The 16482-nt window shown below is 39.5% G+C and overlaps 1 protein-coding gene across 4 annotated transcripts in view; it reads right to left on the bottom strand.

Moving 5' to 3' along the window:
- Nucleotides 1-16482, bottom strand: part of mid2 (midline 2) — a 210265-nt gene that overhangs the window by 114542 nt on the left and 79241 nt on the right. The window contains exon 1 of one of the 4 annotated variants that reach the window (XM_047353897.1): nt 7337-8435. The exons of 1 other annotated variant lie outside the window; for it this stretch is intronic. The gene's annotated coding sequence lies outside the window, so the exon portion shown is untranslated. Of the gene's footprint in view, nt 1-7336; nt 8436-16482 lie in introns of those variants that run through there. 2 more of the 4 variants (XM_047353896.1, XM_047353899.1) reach the window with 2 other exon arrangements.

Raw genomic sequence — 16482 nt, 5'->3', positions numbered from 1 at the left:
TAATGAAGCAGCATATAGGAATAAGGGTGTGTTTGTGTTTTGGGTGCTTTAAAGAAAAGGAAGCAGGATGAAGAGGAGACAAAAGGAGCTGGATGAGCTGAAAAACAAGAGAGAAGGTGAGAAAAATGAAAGACATAAAAGTGTGGGAGTTACAGTAACCTGGAGAATGTTACTGTTAGTATTAGCACATAAAAAAGATTTGACTTTATGTCTAAATATGTATCCCTGTTCATAATCCATTTGAGAGTGTTTCCCTTTAAAATAAAAATGACGTTATTTTCTACAATATTGATAGAAGATGTGATTTGAGTAATGATGGGCCTGTGCTCCAGTAGCACATTATTTACAGGAACACTTTGGGTTGTATTATACAATCCATTTCTAAGACTGCATGTTCACTCCTAACAAGGGCCATAAATCAGTTTTGGTTCTGCCGTTTTCCTATTGTTGACAAGGAACCAGTTAAAACCTTGTAAGCTCAATTTTTGGTCTATTCATCAGCAAAACATTCAACTAAGGATCCAGAGGGAGAAACGACTGGAGGTCGGATCGATAGGGAGGCTAAGGGAAGTCAATTAGATGTTGATAACTATGTGGACAACATTCAAATGGGAGCTGTGACCAGTTAAATATTGCAAAAAAATAAATGGAAAACAGTTTAAGTCTATGATGTAGCCCTCATAAGCACATTTTGTCATGGTTTACAAAACAAGAATATAAGATGAGAACAGGGGACAAACACTGAAAAACAAAGCCGGTTGATAAAGGCCTAAAAACTTTAGGCCTTTACAAAGTGGTTCCCAATTCAAGTGTAGTGAATAAAAACAACTTTTTGTTTCAAAATCTCTGCCTCCTTCAGGTTATATTTGTGGTAAAGCTCAAGGCTTACTCCACAGGGTTTACTGTGGATGCAGAGAGACATTTCTCCTGTGCCTAAAAACCTAATAAAAATATAAATAAAAATTTTTATTATAATAACAGGATTCATTCATTTCCAAGAAGAAACAATCAAGGACTTGAGGAAAACTTTGGCTATCCTGATCAATTTGAGCTAAAATACATTTTTGTCTTGGATCTCAATCTTCAAAATTAAGTATTGGTCTTCGGGAAACCATTTCAACCATTCAAAAGTTAATATAATCCGTTGTTTTGTTGATAAAAATAAAGTACATCTCAACAAATAGGGAAAGCTTTTGAAGAGATATACTTGCAGGATTGTCATAAAGAACTTCTGTAAGGCTCTACTTCGCAGCATCACTATATCAGAAATAACCATCATTATCCAATGTTCATTCATTTGTCATTTGGGAGATCTTTTCCTGCAGAATTGCTGTAAAATTCTGAGGAGAAAAAAAAGTTGTAATTTAAGCAACATTTAAAATCTGAACTGCAATGAAGATAGATAGAAATCTTTAGAGAACAAGACAGGTACATAAAAGTTTTGCAACGTAACCATGGAAGATGTCATCTGTGGATATATTTAACAGAGCAGTGCATGCAGAAGAACCAAAGAAAGTCAGAGAATTAGAAATATGTTGCAGCTAAAATGGATAAAAATCTATCTGAGAAAAAATGAAGGAAACTGGTTTTAACAAACTTCAGGCTATAAAACATTCTAAATGGAGTGTTATAAGAGCCCCATTTACTTTTTGAAACTTTTAACTAGAAAATAAAAAGAAATCTTCCCATTGTCCAAAAAAAGTTTTATGCCAACCATATTAAGAAAGACTCAAATGACAGGTTTATAAAACACTGAGTCGTTTGGTGTAATGCTTCACAACTTTCTTCAGATCTGCATGCAGTAAACCTCCTATGTGTCAGGTGGTCCAGAAATGTCTTTCTTGTTAGGAATTTGTACAGCAGTGAGTACAATGAAAATATCAAAACAGTGTGGACACAAAACTACGAGGGTGTCTGCCACATCATATATCCGTCTATGCTGCGTATGCTTCGACTCCCACGGCTATTCCCTTGATCAACGATTCAGATTGAAACATTGTCCTCTAATGAATAATCTTGCTGTCTGACTTGGCAAACTTCATGTTTCATTCAGTCGTTTTATTTGTCATAACTCATTACAGCCAGCTTTCCTCCATAATGTCTGCAACTTCTCCTTGATAAACAGTTTGGATTATTTTCTTTCAGAAACATATTTGGCCTTTTTAATCGATATTTGAACAGTATAAAGTAATCACCTGCAGTGTAAAACTAGATTAAAACTTATTGCTTTACTTTTGTTGCAAGAAATAAGACACAACTTTGAAGGCTGGGTTGACACTTTCTATTTAATGCAAACGCTTCTTGCTGATCACTGCAGTTGTTGCTTGATTTATAAAGGGCTGTTCCTTTGCTAAGGTATGTGCATCAGTACAATAAATGGCACACTAAGGAACAATCAGTATGTGATAATTCTTAGTTCTGCACACTCAAGCCATCACTTAATGGTGCATCGGGTAATCAGCTGGTCATCAAATCAGACAATTATGGGCTTGATCAGTCAGTGGCTCAGTAGGAAGAGTAGTCGTCTTGCAATCGGAAGGTTTGTGGGTTCAATTCCAGCTTCCTCCTGCTGTATGTTGATGTGCCCCTGGGCAAGGCACTTAACCTCAAGTTGCCTACTGATCTGTGTATTGGTGTATGAATGTGTGAGTGTTAGTGAGTGCGATTGGGTGAAAGTGGCTCCAGTTTTGAGCGGTCTGTATGACTGGAAAGGCGCTATATAAAATTCAGTCCATTTACCATTTAGAACCGTTCACCAGCAAGATTGAAACCCACAAACGTTGGCAGTCTTTTAGAAGTGTCAAAGATAAGGTAATGATTTTCTTCCAGAGAATTCACATGGAGACAGCTGTTTTTGCAGGGCTATTTGCACTAACTGTGTTACTACTATCATAAGGCGCTGGCTTGTCAACTCCTTAATCACTTTGTTTTAAATAACAGTAACACCCTGTTTTACAGCCACCGCTTTCTCACACAGCAGCCTGACATTGCTTGTACTCTAAATATCATCTAGTTGTTTATTTATTATTAAAAAAAATCCTCCAGGGCTTTACTGCTAACATAAAACAGACAGAAAATATTCAAGTTACTATAACCTAAAGACTGCGTTTTGTCACAGAACTTTAAAAGCAACAACCACCACGACTGATTTTGTTTTAAAATCAATTTTTCTAGTTCTGTATTCCATCCATACATGCATAAAGAACATCACTGAAGTCAAAAAACCCTCAAGGGCCCAAAGTCTACTAACAGAACTGTCCCAGCTGACAGATGATTTATTGGAACTGCTGAGAAGCATTAGAGGAATTTCTGTTTTCTAGATTGGTTGCACAAAGCTGGAACAATGTCACAAATGGTAAGACATGGAGCAGAGGGCAAGGATTTTAAAACTCCAGGGGTTCCAATGCATAACTTCTACTGGTATGTGCCTTGACTGCATAAAACTGACCACCCACATACAGATAAACTGTATTTGGGTCCCAGTTGCTCCTGTCATGATGTTTGGATATTATGTTCTTGTAATGATATTACTGGCAGCTGACAGGACGGCCACATGAAAGTTTCATCAATGTAAAGGGAAGACTTTCAGAAGGAGAACGTTTTAATGTCATCTGGAATTAGATGAAAAGGTCCTGTCAAAGAAAAGGTGGCATAACTTGAATTAATTAATATAGAAGACAGAATTTTACTTCAGATTTAGTGTTCAAGGACATTTGAGGATGTGATTATGTGTGAGAAAGACAACTTGATTTATGATCTGACAGAAACTTGAAGACAGAATGCCAAACTAAGATACATGTCATAAATTATTTAACACAACAAAGAGGGAAATCAGAGATATTTTTGACAGCCAACACTGTCAGGAGTAAGGACGAACTGCTTTGAATCTGACTTTTCACTATCTCATTATTTTGTTATCCTTTGTTGCAGAAATGCACCGAGACATCCATTGGGGAACGGAATCGACCTATTTTTAGCTTGATTGACTGTGACCAGTCATCGACTGTCCTCTCCTTAAAAAAACTGATAGTTTTTCAATCAGCGAACGCACAACATGTGAGAGCTACCAGACAACGCTAACAGCAACACTTTAAATGTGGGTGCTGTTACTAAAAGAAGAAGACCCAAAGTTATATATTTTCTGTATCAGTGGGATGTTCACAAATAAAGCAAAAAGAGATTAAAAAAAAAAGAGATTAAAAAGGACGGTTAAAAGGAAATCATATTTTCTACCACATGTTGAGACAGGTATGTGGATTAATTGAGCCAAGAGAAAGCAGAGGAGAGGAGGACTCTCAGCAGATAACAGGAAGGCTGAACTTATTACAGTGAAGTTACTCTGTTTTATACTTTTGAGGTTCCAACTTTTGTCATCAGAGATGTTGGATTTGAAATTGATGGCAGACTATTGGAAACCTTAACAATACGCTAAGGCTCTACTTTATGTAGGAAGTACACACAGAGTGCTGCTTCAGTAATCCAACCCCATAAATCATGATAATCCTTAATATGAGATGCTAACACGTCAAGGTTTTACAATACATGCAATATGAATTCTTTTCTTTTATCTTAATAACAGTATCTAGATCTAGATCTTAAAGAGAAATCGCAATCAAATCAAATCTGTAGGTCAAAGCTTTACTTAATCCTTTTTATTCTGAGTGAATAGACAAATATTTATGTGCAGCAGGAGAAACCAAATAGGCTGATTTTAAAACTACTGCAATTCTAAAGAGAACACTGTGACTATATCTTGGGGCACTGGCAGGAAACAACACCCACTTTTCCTCAGGGTAAACAGAGAGATGGATAGAATGAGACAGGAGGGAGGAGGAGCGGAAGGGGTCTACAGGAAACAAGCCTATAGCTAGAAAGACGGTCAGCAAAGCGAATGTATGGCATTTGAAGGTTTAAGCAGCAGCCTGGAGCATTGATTCTGCTCTTGTCTCTTTGAGATGGGAGCATTTGTGAGTGTGCTGATGTGTAATCAGCCTTATGAGCCATGTTGTTTAATAGTATGAGATAGTACACTGCCAGTTCTCAAAAAAAACAGAAGTCAGGAAAGTACTTAAACTACTATAGTGTAGACATGCACTGATAATGGTTTTCTTAGCCGATAATGATTCCCATTTTACAATATCTGACAAACTGATTCCAGTTTAGACTAAATCCAATTCTTTGTTTTAAGGACTATAACACATAAAAAGGTTCTTTGACAGAGGAAGTAGTTTTAAAGCCGAGCAGAGAGGGTCAAGCCAATCTCTGGCCGACCGATTGGTGAATTTCTATTACAGTGTAGAGTCAAAACATGCAGTGGTATGATTGGGTCTGTACCCTAGTCCATCTTTAGTACATTGTGCTCAAACAGCTGGCACCGATACAGTGGGAAAAAGAGGTAGGGGGTACGAATCTAGAAATTGGATGAGCTATTGATTCGGATAAAGGTGATTGCTAACAAAAAGCTAGACATTTTACGAGGCCAACATTTATCTAAAAACATCAGAGGTTAATGCTTTCCTCCGTGCAGCGCAGCGCACACAGGGACTCAAAGCAGCCTGAACAACAATCAGCTGAGCTCAGCAGGATTGGCAGAGCTCAGCAGAGTTTAATGTTTGGCATTCAGCACGAGGCACAGATAAATTACAGGTGACACCTCAACACCTCTCTGACAACTTTGCGCATTACATCACAATTTGACAAAGCATTAATTTTGGGGAAGTATAGCTCACTTCACTGTTGCAGAAAAGGCATTGCAGAGGTATTTTTAACTCTAGAAACATTGTTAACGACTTGTTACAGTAGAAACACAGACTTCAACGTGTTTTGTTGGTATTTGATGTGATAGACCAGCACAAACTAGTATAGAATTGTGGTGTGGAAGAAAAAGGATACATGGTTTGCAGGTGAGGTGTGCATACGCTAATGGTAACTCTGGAGGAGCCACAGGGACCCACAGCTCAGGTGGCAGAATCAGTAGATAGGATCACTATCAGTTGTACATTCTGCAAGCTTGACCTTTATAGAAGCCTTAGGAAGTCCTCTTGTGGTTTGACATGTAGGGCACACAGCAAACATGTAAAAGAAGGTGCTTCACTCAGATCAGAGGAAAACTGAACCATAAAACACTATGTGTGGCAAAAAATTTACACTTCACATCACCCTTAGCATACCATGTACATTGTAATAAAATGGTGGCGGGCATCATGCTCTGGGTTGCTTTTCTTCAGCAGTAGAAGCTGATCAGTGTTTATAGGAAGATGGGTGCAACAAAATACAAGGTACTTCTGGAAGAAAACATGTTAGAGGCTTCAGAAAGATGGGCGGAGGTTCACCTTCCCACAGCACAATGACTCCAAATGTACAGCCAGAGCAACAATAGAATGGCTTAGGTCAAAGCATGTGTTAGAATGGCCTAGTCAAAGTCCAGGTCTAAATCCAACTGAGAATCTGTACCAAACTTATAAAGTGCTGTTCTCAGACACCCCCTATCCAGTCTGATTCAGCTTTAGATAGTTTCCACAAAAAATGAGCAAAACTGTCAGTCTCTACTCTAGATGTACAAAGTTGGCTTTGAGAAAGACTTGCAGCTGTATTTGCAGTGAAAGGACGTTCTTACAAAGTTCAGGAGACAAATACATGCCACAATTTTCAGAATTTTATTTGTTTCCACTTCACAGTCATACACTACTTTGTGATGGTCTACGACATAAAATGTAGATAAAATGCACTGAAGTTTGTGGTTGTAATGTAACAAAATCCAACCACATTAATTTATTTACCAGAAATTACAAAATGCTGTGAGGGATGTTAAAAAGATATTGTATTACATCATAGATTAAACACCGATAGTAGTACAGCAACATAGTATGTTACTGTAAAAGCTCGCTTCTTATCACAATTGTCAACATTGCTGATGTAAATATAATTTAAACATAAACGAAAAACTGCATAGAATCGATGTGTGTGTTTCTGTAGCCGTTCCACAGCTTACACCACAAGGACTTCCAAAGCTGCGCAACATATTTGAAAGCTGCACAAGATCAGCAAAGTCATTCAAATCGGAGCATCAGGGTTCACAAAAAAACCAACATAGACAACAAGACCAGCAAGACCAGCTGTCGATAGTTCACTGGATACTGACCGCCTTTTACGCGTCTTTTTTTTTATTTTTTTTTTTATCGCTGTCTCATCATCAAAACGAGTGGGATCCGACAAGTCAACTATTCCAATATCAGCAAACAGCTCTATTGAACTGCTATCCTTTTTGTTGATTTTGTGAAATCAGTGAGAAAACAACCAATCTTCGAAGTTTCATCAGTAATTACCAGCAGCCTACCTCAAACATGATCATACGCTTTCGACTGGGGTCCACTCACGAGAAAAGCATAAAGCCAGACGCGTCAAGTTAAAGAAAAATCCCCGCTGACAGTGGGGAAAAAATAACCACCAGCTCCTGTTTCTATTCCCGGGCGCCTTTCCGCCTGCGTGTGTGTGAGCGCATCCACAGAGCTGAGCCCCACTTTCACACCAAGACAGAGTCTGACACCTCCGAGGGACGAGGGGAGGGGTCTCAGACACCTACCAGCTTTACTTGCCCGACGCTCTGTTCCTGTGACATCTTGGAAGTATCCCGAAATGATTTAGAGTGGGAAAAATATAGGAATGGATGTAAACGCTAGACTGGATACTGGGAATGACTCCTTTCGTTCTGCTGGGGACTCCGCGTAAAAAAAAACTCCAAAACGCCGGCCCACGGAGCGTTCCGTCTGTCGGCCAGACTCAGAGCAAGTCAGCTGCGCCGCTCCGCTGGCGACAGCTCCCAGGCAAAGCGGAATATTCAACTTTAGAAAGCGAGAGAGGGAAAGAGAGCAAGAGGGGAGGTGGGGAGGGCGGCAGACAATCGCAGGAAAAGCGGCTCCTCCTACCCTCCAAATACAAAACGCAGAAACAAGCAGATAGATAGAAGATTCAATACGCCCCGCCTGAACCGCGGAGCAGAAAGTGTTAACGCCTAGTTAACTCACTGAATGTGTACTTTAGAAACAGACCGCAGAGTCAAGCTTTGAAGCGGGTTCATTGAAGGAATGTCGAGTAGTCAGACAGTGAGGTCATATGGGGTTAATTCACCTTCACGAAGGATGTTTTTCCAGTTAGGATGACAAATGTGGCCACATTCCCCTTTTCACTTAATAATTTTGGAAAATGATGTAACCCTGAGCAATAAACGCCGAGTCGTAATTAAAAAGCATAAACTTTTAATTATTATCACTTAGTAAGGCAGGAAATTGCCCAGGGGCATTAGTTAGAATATTCACGGCTCTAAACTTAAGGATTTGCGTTTTATAACACCAGTAATACAATGCTTAAATTCTACTGATTAATTGTGATTATTATGTGGAAGAAAAAAGGACACAAAGCCGTATGTATATATTTACAAATAAAAATAAAAATCTGTCAAATTTGGCATATGTTTGTATTCATTCTCATTTACTGTAATATCCCTACTTAAAATCCAATTGTCTTCAGACATCACTTAATTAGTTAATAGAATCTAGCAGTGTGTAACAGTGTATATATCTAACTGTTATGTGAAGGCCTCAGAGGTTTGTAGAGAACATTGGTGATCAAACAGCATCATTGAGACCACTGGTGGGTACAGCTTTGCTAACCTGCTAACGGTTAGTGGAACAAATTTTTCATTTAGCATTTTTGCTAGCTTTGGAAATCGTTTAGCACCTGCTAAATTAGGTTTGGCCAACTTTAAGAACAGCAACAAAATTCAGAAGTTCTCGAAGAGTCCATTAGGCACGCTGTTGGCTTACTAATACACATGAAAAGATGTAATTGTATGACACAGCAGCAGCTAGCTGAAGGCAGTTTGAAATTGCAGTTACAAAGTATTGTTCAAGTTATGGAAGGTGAAAATGAAGTCGCCGGAGCAGTTAACAGTTAGTGTTAGCTTCTGCTAATTCTTTTAATTTGTTTAGCGGTTTAGCGTTAGCAAAGCTGATATTTTAGTTAGCAGAATATGGGTTAGAAGGAAGGAAGAAGGCACTGTGGTTGGATGAAATTAAAATTGAGGTTTTTGAGCGTTGATAATTTTGCACCAGTATACAAAATACTATTTGCAAAAGAAAACTAACACCATCCATCACCTTGAACATGGCATACCCACTGTGAAACACAGTGGTGGTAGCATCCTGTTGAGGGGTTGCTTTTCTTCGGCATGGGTGGGAAGACGGTCAGAGTGGGTGGGAAGATGAATACAAGTAAATAGAGCAAGTAAAAATAACAATAATGGAAAAAAAAAAACCTTTAAAAACTGGGAATACCTTTCCATACACTTCACAGTGATGATATACTTTGTGTTGATCTATGCGTAAAACCGCCAATAGAATACATCTAACAAGACAAAATGTGGAGAAGGTTCAGAGGTTATAAATACTTTCGTAAGGCATATATGCCAGGGTTTTCCTTGAACCTTCATCTGATCAGCTGTTAGTGTATGTGTGTTCTTGGCCACTTGGGTATGTGTGTGTCTCTTTAATTGGAAACAATGCAGGGGTTAAGAGGCAGACTGGCCCAACAAGTTGCTGCTGTTTGCCTGTCATGACCTGAACTGTCTGACCTGTTACAGCTTGGCACGTATTCTTTTTTCTTGTGCACTGCCTAATGCATTGTTGTAACGTCCATTGAGGCCACCCTATCAAAATAAACACAGGCATAAAATATATGGTAAATTCCTTGTTTAAAAAAAGACAATCAAGAAATATAAAACTATTCTATCTGATATTGAATAAAGTGTCAGGAAAAATAGTCACGTACCAGTGTTCCAACAGCAATGTGACAAGAGCCATTGATACAAGGTCTGATTCATTAAGCAGTGTTTATGCCTGTCCTATGACAGAGATTAGAGTCAGATTTCTGCTTCTACAAGCCAACAGGGAAGGTGTTGTGTGTAAAACAGTGCCAGACAATGAGTGTCCTGACAAGCAGGTGTGTCCTCAGACTGTCAACAAGATGTTACCACGCAAGTTGTCTGGGGGCCTGCTGGGTCCTTAAAGCTCACAACTTGCCATATTTACCCATCTGTCTACCTTCAACGTACAGGGGTTGGACAATGAAACTGAAACACCTGGTTTTAGACCACAATAATTTATTAGTATGGTGTAGGGCCTCCTTTTGCGGCCAATACAGCGTCAATTCGTCTTGGGAATGACATATACAAGTCCTGCACAGTGGTCAGAGGGATTTTAAGCCATTCTTCTTGCAGGATAGTGGCCAGGTCACTACGTGATACTGGTGGAGGAAAACGTTTCCTGACTTGCTCCTCCAAAACAACCCAAAGTGACTCAATAATATTTAGATCTGGTGACTGTGCAGGCCATGGGAGATCTTCAACTTCACTTTCATGTTCATCAAACCAATCTTTCACCAGTCTTGTTGTGTGTATTGGTGCATTGTCATCCTGATACATGGCACCGCCTTCAGGATACAATGTTTGAACCATTGGATGCACATGGTCCTCAGGAATGGTTCGGTAATCCTTGGCAGTGACGCGCCCATCTAGCACAAGTATTGGGCCAAGGGAATGCCATGATATGGCAGCCCAAACAATCACTGATCCACCCCCATGCTTCACTCTGGGCATGCAACAGTTTGGTTGGTACGCTTCTTTGGGGCTTCTCCACACTGTAACTCTCCCAGATGTGGGGAAAACAGTAAAGGTGGACTCATCAGAGAACAATACATGTTTCACATTGTACACAGCCCAAGATTTGCGCTCCTTGCACCATTGAAACCGACATTTGGCATTGGCATGAGTGACCAAAGGTTTGGCTATAGCAGCCCGGCCGTGTATATTGACCCTGTGGAGCTCCCGACAGACAGTTCTGGTGGAAACAGGAGAGTTGAGGTGCACATTTAATTCTGCCGGGATTTGGACAGCCGTGGTTTTATGTTTTTTGGATACAATCCAGGTTAGCACCCGAACATCCCTTTCAGACAGCTTCCTCTTGCCTCCACAGTTAATCCTGTTGGATGTGGTTCGTCCTTCTTGGTGGTATGCTGACATTACCCTGGATACCGTGGCTCTTGATACATCATAAAGACTTGCTGTCTTGGTCACAGATGCGCCAGCAAGACGTGCACCAACAATTTGTCCTCTTTTGAACATTGGTATGTCACCCATAATGTTGTGTGCATTTCAATATTTTGAGCAAAACTGTGCTCTTACCCTGCTAATTGAACCTTCACACTCTGCTCTTACTCGTGCAATAAGTGAAGACTGTGTACCATGCTGGTCCAATTTAGCCTTGAAACCTCCCACACTAAAATGACAGGTGTTTCAGTTTCATTGTCCAACCCCTGTATCTGGAAACACTTATCTAAGGACAGAGCTCATCTTGAAACTTGCTTTTGGTCTTCCCTATGCAAAACCTGATGTGTGTGAACTATTAGCTTAATAGATGTATTGTGGGCTGGCCATATCAGGTTATCTCTGTTTGTTTAAGTCTCTTTTGTTACAGATATTAAAGACTTCTAGTGGCACCAGACTAACAGGTTGACTAGAACTTCAGTCTGACTAAATGATAACAAACGTCATATACAGCCTTGTAAATCAAAGAGGCTGACTATTTCAGCTTCAAAATAGGATCATTACTTTGCACTTTTGTAGTGCTAAAATGCAGCCTGGGAAAGAGTGTGCCATATCTTATTTTTCTCTTTCCTATTTAAGCCGTCTGTGCATGTGAAGTTATAAAAATACCACTCTCCACTGAGTACATAGTAAGACCAAGTTGCGAGTGAATATTATACCAATTCCCTGCAGGAGGTATTTTGAGTTTTATTAGGTCTTTTACCCTTTGAGCCTGACAGAACGGCCGTCTGACTCTCTTTGCAGACAAGCCTGGATTCAGCTCGAGGCACCCACCAGTGCTGTCTTCACTTTCTGACCACATGGAAGTCTGAGTTTTCTGAGCCTGGCAGTGAACTGCACTGAGTGGCAGCTTTTAGCATCCAGCACTCTAAATGAACTCAGTGTTTTGTTGGTTTGGCGAGCACTAATGTATGTTTACTCACCGTGTGTTCAAAGCAGCTCTTTTCTTTGCCGTAGCGATTGGTCATAGGATTGTTATTTACATTTTGTTTGAAGCCAGGTTCCTTTTTAATCTTTCCCTTTCTCATTCTGTGCCACTGAGACTTACTTCCAATTATGCTGTTACACCCGTGTGATTAGAGCAACCATATTAGCAAATATACAGCTGAAAGCAATGAATTACAGTCCAAAGATTCTCAATAAGAAATAAACCTTTCTGGCTTGGACAGAATGGAAATGTATGGGGAGAAAAGTTGCCAGATATACTATTGTACTACTTGACTTGACTGGTGCTGAGACTACATGAAGCAGCGTCATTTGTAATCACTAGGGATGTAGCTATATATTCTGCTCATGAGACGAAAAAATATATGATATTGGGTGCAAGATGAAGCTTTTTTTAATATTTTGAGTAAAACTAAGCATACGAATGGTTTGCTTTCACAAATAAACTGTTTTAAAGAGTCTATAATCAACATATAATAATTCATAATAAGGATTTTCTCAGTTAAGAATAATCACGTTCAGGTTTGAGATTATCAAATTCAGGTCAGACTCATTAAAAAGCCTGTGCTGTAGGTCTTTACTTTTAGCAGTGATAAGAAGCTGTGAAGCAGAAGCAGAAGAAATGGCTAACACTGGAAAGTTAGCCATTTCCAGTGTTGGAAACAGCTAACTGTTAGCTAACTGCTATCATCTTTTGACACATTCTCTTTGTAATGGGTAGCTAGCTTTTCCACCTTTCTAGATAAAAACTGAACAAATGTGACCTCTAAAGTTGGAATTCTGACTCAGAAAGTTGTCAGTCAGAGCGTAGTATCAAATATAGCTCCCATGCATGTAAAACACAAAAGTTGCAGGTATAAGCAACTGACTGGCAATGTGACGTACTACACCACAATAATTAGTAAATCTCACAGGTTTTCTGACTTGCAACTAGAATGTGTGTAAGTCTGACAACATCAAACACACCATTACAGTGCTTACAAACCATTCTTTGTACCAGTTACTTAAAATGCTGCTTCAAAAACAATTTGAATGTGGGGTGGGGTTAACAACTAAAACAACCAAGTGTTATGAGCCAGCCCGATAATTAAGCTTCATTAATCAACAGTATCAACACAAGATGGTAAATGAAGAACTTTCACTTTCTTACACCAAAATTAGTCTTAAACATAAGTACAGGGTATCAAGATTACCACGCTCACCTTCTGTCCAGAGAGTTTGATAATAGCTTCTATTGATACAGCATCTACATAGTGCAAATCAAGACAGACTTTAGTTTGCACAGCAATATTGTGACGTTTTATTAGATCTATGGCACTGGTCACTACAACTGGAATGATATTCACATAAAGTTGTAACTGTCACAACTGTTTTACAGCAATATTTACTTTCACTGACACACACACATTCATAAGGCTTATAACCTAAACATGAGGCACATATCTCCATCATATACAAGTGACAATAAGGAGGATGTGTGTATGGGGGATGTTCAGTCTCTTGTCGATCAAGAATAATATTTGTGTCAAGAACCACCAACCCTCTAATTAGCAGAACATTTTAAATAAAGAAAGAAATAATGTATTCCCCTGCTTTGCAACACAAGTTTACAGCAGGTTGTAATTGAATGTATTTATATAAAATAGGCTTCCTTAGTTAACATTGGCATTAGGAAAAAAGTGATGAATTTATATGAAGGAAGAAGGTTACGTGACAGAATGAGGACAGGCTGAAGGAGTGAGGCTGCTGTTGACAGTAAACCCGTTGGCCGATGGAGACTTGGCCTCACCATTGTGGTGCTGTTACCCAGGCATGGGGCAAAGCACATATCAAATTACATCAGCTTAACAATACTTTTTTAAGTGTGTGTGTGTGTGTCTGTGCAAGCTCAGCACATACACAAACACACAGAGAAAGAAATGCTCATGGATGTCGACATGCATGCTGTCATGACAAATGACCAGAACCATCAAACAGAGTGAGTCCAGAGGAAATCCATCAGCTCCCCTCTTTCCTCTCCCAAAGCCCACTGTCTCCCACAAAGACTTATTGTACCAGTTTGTCTGTGTGCTGCAACATGAAGTGATTAAGAAAAACGGCCATCGAGACATTTAAAAAAAAACACCCTTGCTCACTTTCGAGCACTAAAATTGTGGGTGCAGAAATCTTAAAGTGAATGCCTCTATTTTTTTGCCTGTACAGAGTGCCTTTAACTGTGTTTTCTACTATGGTGAGCAACTGTACAACTATAAAACTCACTAACTATAAGGAAACTCTCTCAGTCTTGCAATCCAAAAGTTGTGGGTTTGATTCCAGCTTCCTCCTGCTAAATGCGGATGTTCCCTAGGCAAGGCACTGCACCTCAAGTCTGCCTACCGATGTCGGTGGCTCTTGTGTAGAGCACTTTGAGTGGTCAGTGTTATTGGAAAAGCGCTATCCGTTTATCATTTGAGGCTGAATCCACTCCTTTCCCCTCAGTCTTAGTCTTCAAACTTACATTTAGAAAAGAGAGTGTCCCATTGTTTCTGACGAGAATGGGAAAGGATATTTACCCTCTAAACACCTTTTTATACACTTTTTCATTTTCTTTGCATATTTTTTAATTGCACGATACCTACTAATGTCTAGTCTGAGTGTTCCAATACATTATTTTCAGTATGACCATTGATTATTGTTGCATCAGCACAAACAGATATCAAGAAAACCAACTAATTTTCAAATTATTTATTTACTATCACACCCATTACATTGTTTAATGCATATCAGTATTGTCAGGCCATGGAGTTGAGTGCAGATTAAAATATTTTAAATATCTGGTCATGCCATTTGGTTTAACCAACTCCCCAGCAGTCTTCCAGGCGTTACGTGTTTGTTTACCTAGTCGACATATTCATCTCCTCTAAAGATAAGGAGTCTCACATTATCCACGTTCAAAAATGTCTCGCCTCAACGTTAAAGCTGAGAAATGTGAATTTCATGTGCCTACAATAACCTTCCTTAGATTCATTTTTGACAGTGGACCCCTGTAAGATCCAGGCATTGATGGAGTGGCCCACTCCCAGCACACAAAATGAACTCCAACGATTCCTGGGGTTTGCAAACTTCTACAGGAGGTTAATCAGAAACTTCAGTCTCCTGGCTTCACCTGTAACAGTCCTTACTTCCACGAAGACCACGTTCCCATGGACCCCAGAGGCAGAAAGGGCTTTCCAGTCCCTCAAAGAAAGGTTCTCATCAGCCCCTGGCCTAGTCTATCCGGACCCCAAGCTCCAATTTGTATTGGAAGTTGATGCCTCCAATATCGGGGTTGGAGCCATCCTGTCTCAAAAAGCAACCTGTCGTGGCAAATAATGCACAAGCATTGTTAATGTTTTTGCTGATGATCTCAGAAAAGAAAGATTCCCTTGCATTCTTCAGTTGTAGGTTATATCCGTATAGTCTCTCTTTATAGATAATATAGTGAACCTGGAGTCCAGTCTTTCGCCACCTGCGTTCAGCTTTTAGACACTCCTTTTTTTCACTTCTGACTGGTGGAGCACTTCTCCATGGAGAAATATTTTTCCCAGAAACGACTTTCACTTTAATTGGAGCAATTGAATCAACGATGTCCGAGATTTTAGAATGAAAGTTATCTACCAGCTCATCTACAGTGTTACAGGGCAAAGTGGAGGTAGAAGAGTAAATCTGGTTAAAGGTTTCAGCAGCACTGTCCTTAAAGATGCGTTTTCTTATCATGTCTCTTTGGCAAACTGAGTCATTGCAGATGATGCTTTCAAAAATAACAGAAAAGTGGTCAGATAGAGCAATATCAGTTACAGACACCTTTGAAATGTTTAGACCCTTAGTGATGATCAAGTCCAAAATATGTCCCTGTTTGTGCGTTTGCTGTTTAACCTGTTGAGTCAAACCAACATTTCTAAGAGTGTCACATAGATCTATTGAACTTCTGTCTTCAGGATTGTCCATGTGAATGTTGAAGTCTCCCACAATAATTAAACAGTCATAATCAACACAAATCACAGATAAAAGCTCATCAAAATCACTGATAAAGTTTGTTTTGGACTTAGAAGGCCTGTAAATATTCAAGAACATGGTTCGGACCGGGCTCTTTACCTGGAGAGCCAAATATTCAAAAGAGTCAAATTTTCCCAGAAATACCTTTTTACACTCTAATAAATCTTTAAACAAAGTGGCCACCCCTCCACCTTTTCTTTGCTGTCTACTCTCACAAAGAAAATTGTAGTTTGGAGGCGTCGACTATCAGAACGGGAGCTTCATTAAATTCATGTAACCATGTTTCTGTTAAAAACATAACATCAAGATTGTGGTCAGTAATGAAGTCATTGATTAAAAATGATTTTCCTGACAGAGATCTAATG

Source organism: Girardinichthys multiradiatus, chromosome 23, assembly GCF_021462225.1.
Source record: "Girardinichthys multiradiatus isolate DD_20200921_A chromosome 23, DD_fGirMul_XY1, whole genome shotgun sequence".
Lineage (NCBI taxonomy): Eukaryota > Metazoa > Chordata > Actinopteri > Cyprinodontiformes > Goodeidae > Girardinichthys > Girardinichthys multiradiatus.
The sequence above is the reverse complement of the archived record's forward strand: the minus strand, read 5'-3'. Positions and strand labels throughout refer to the sequence as shown.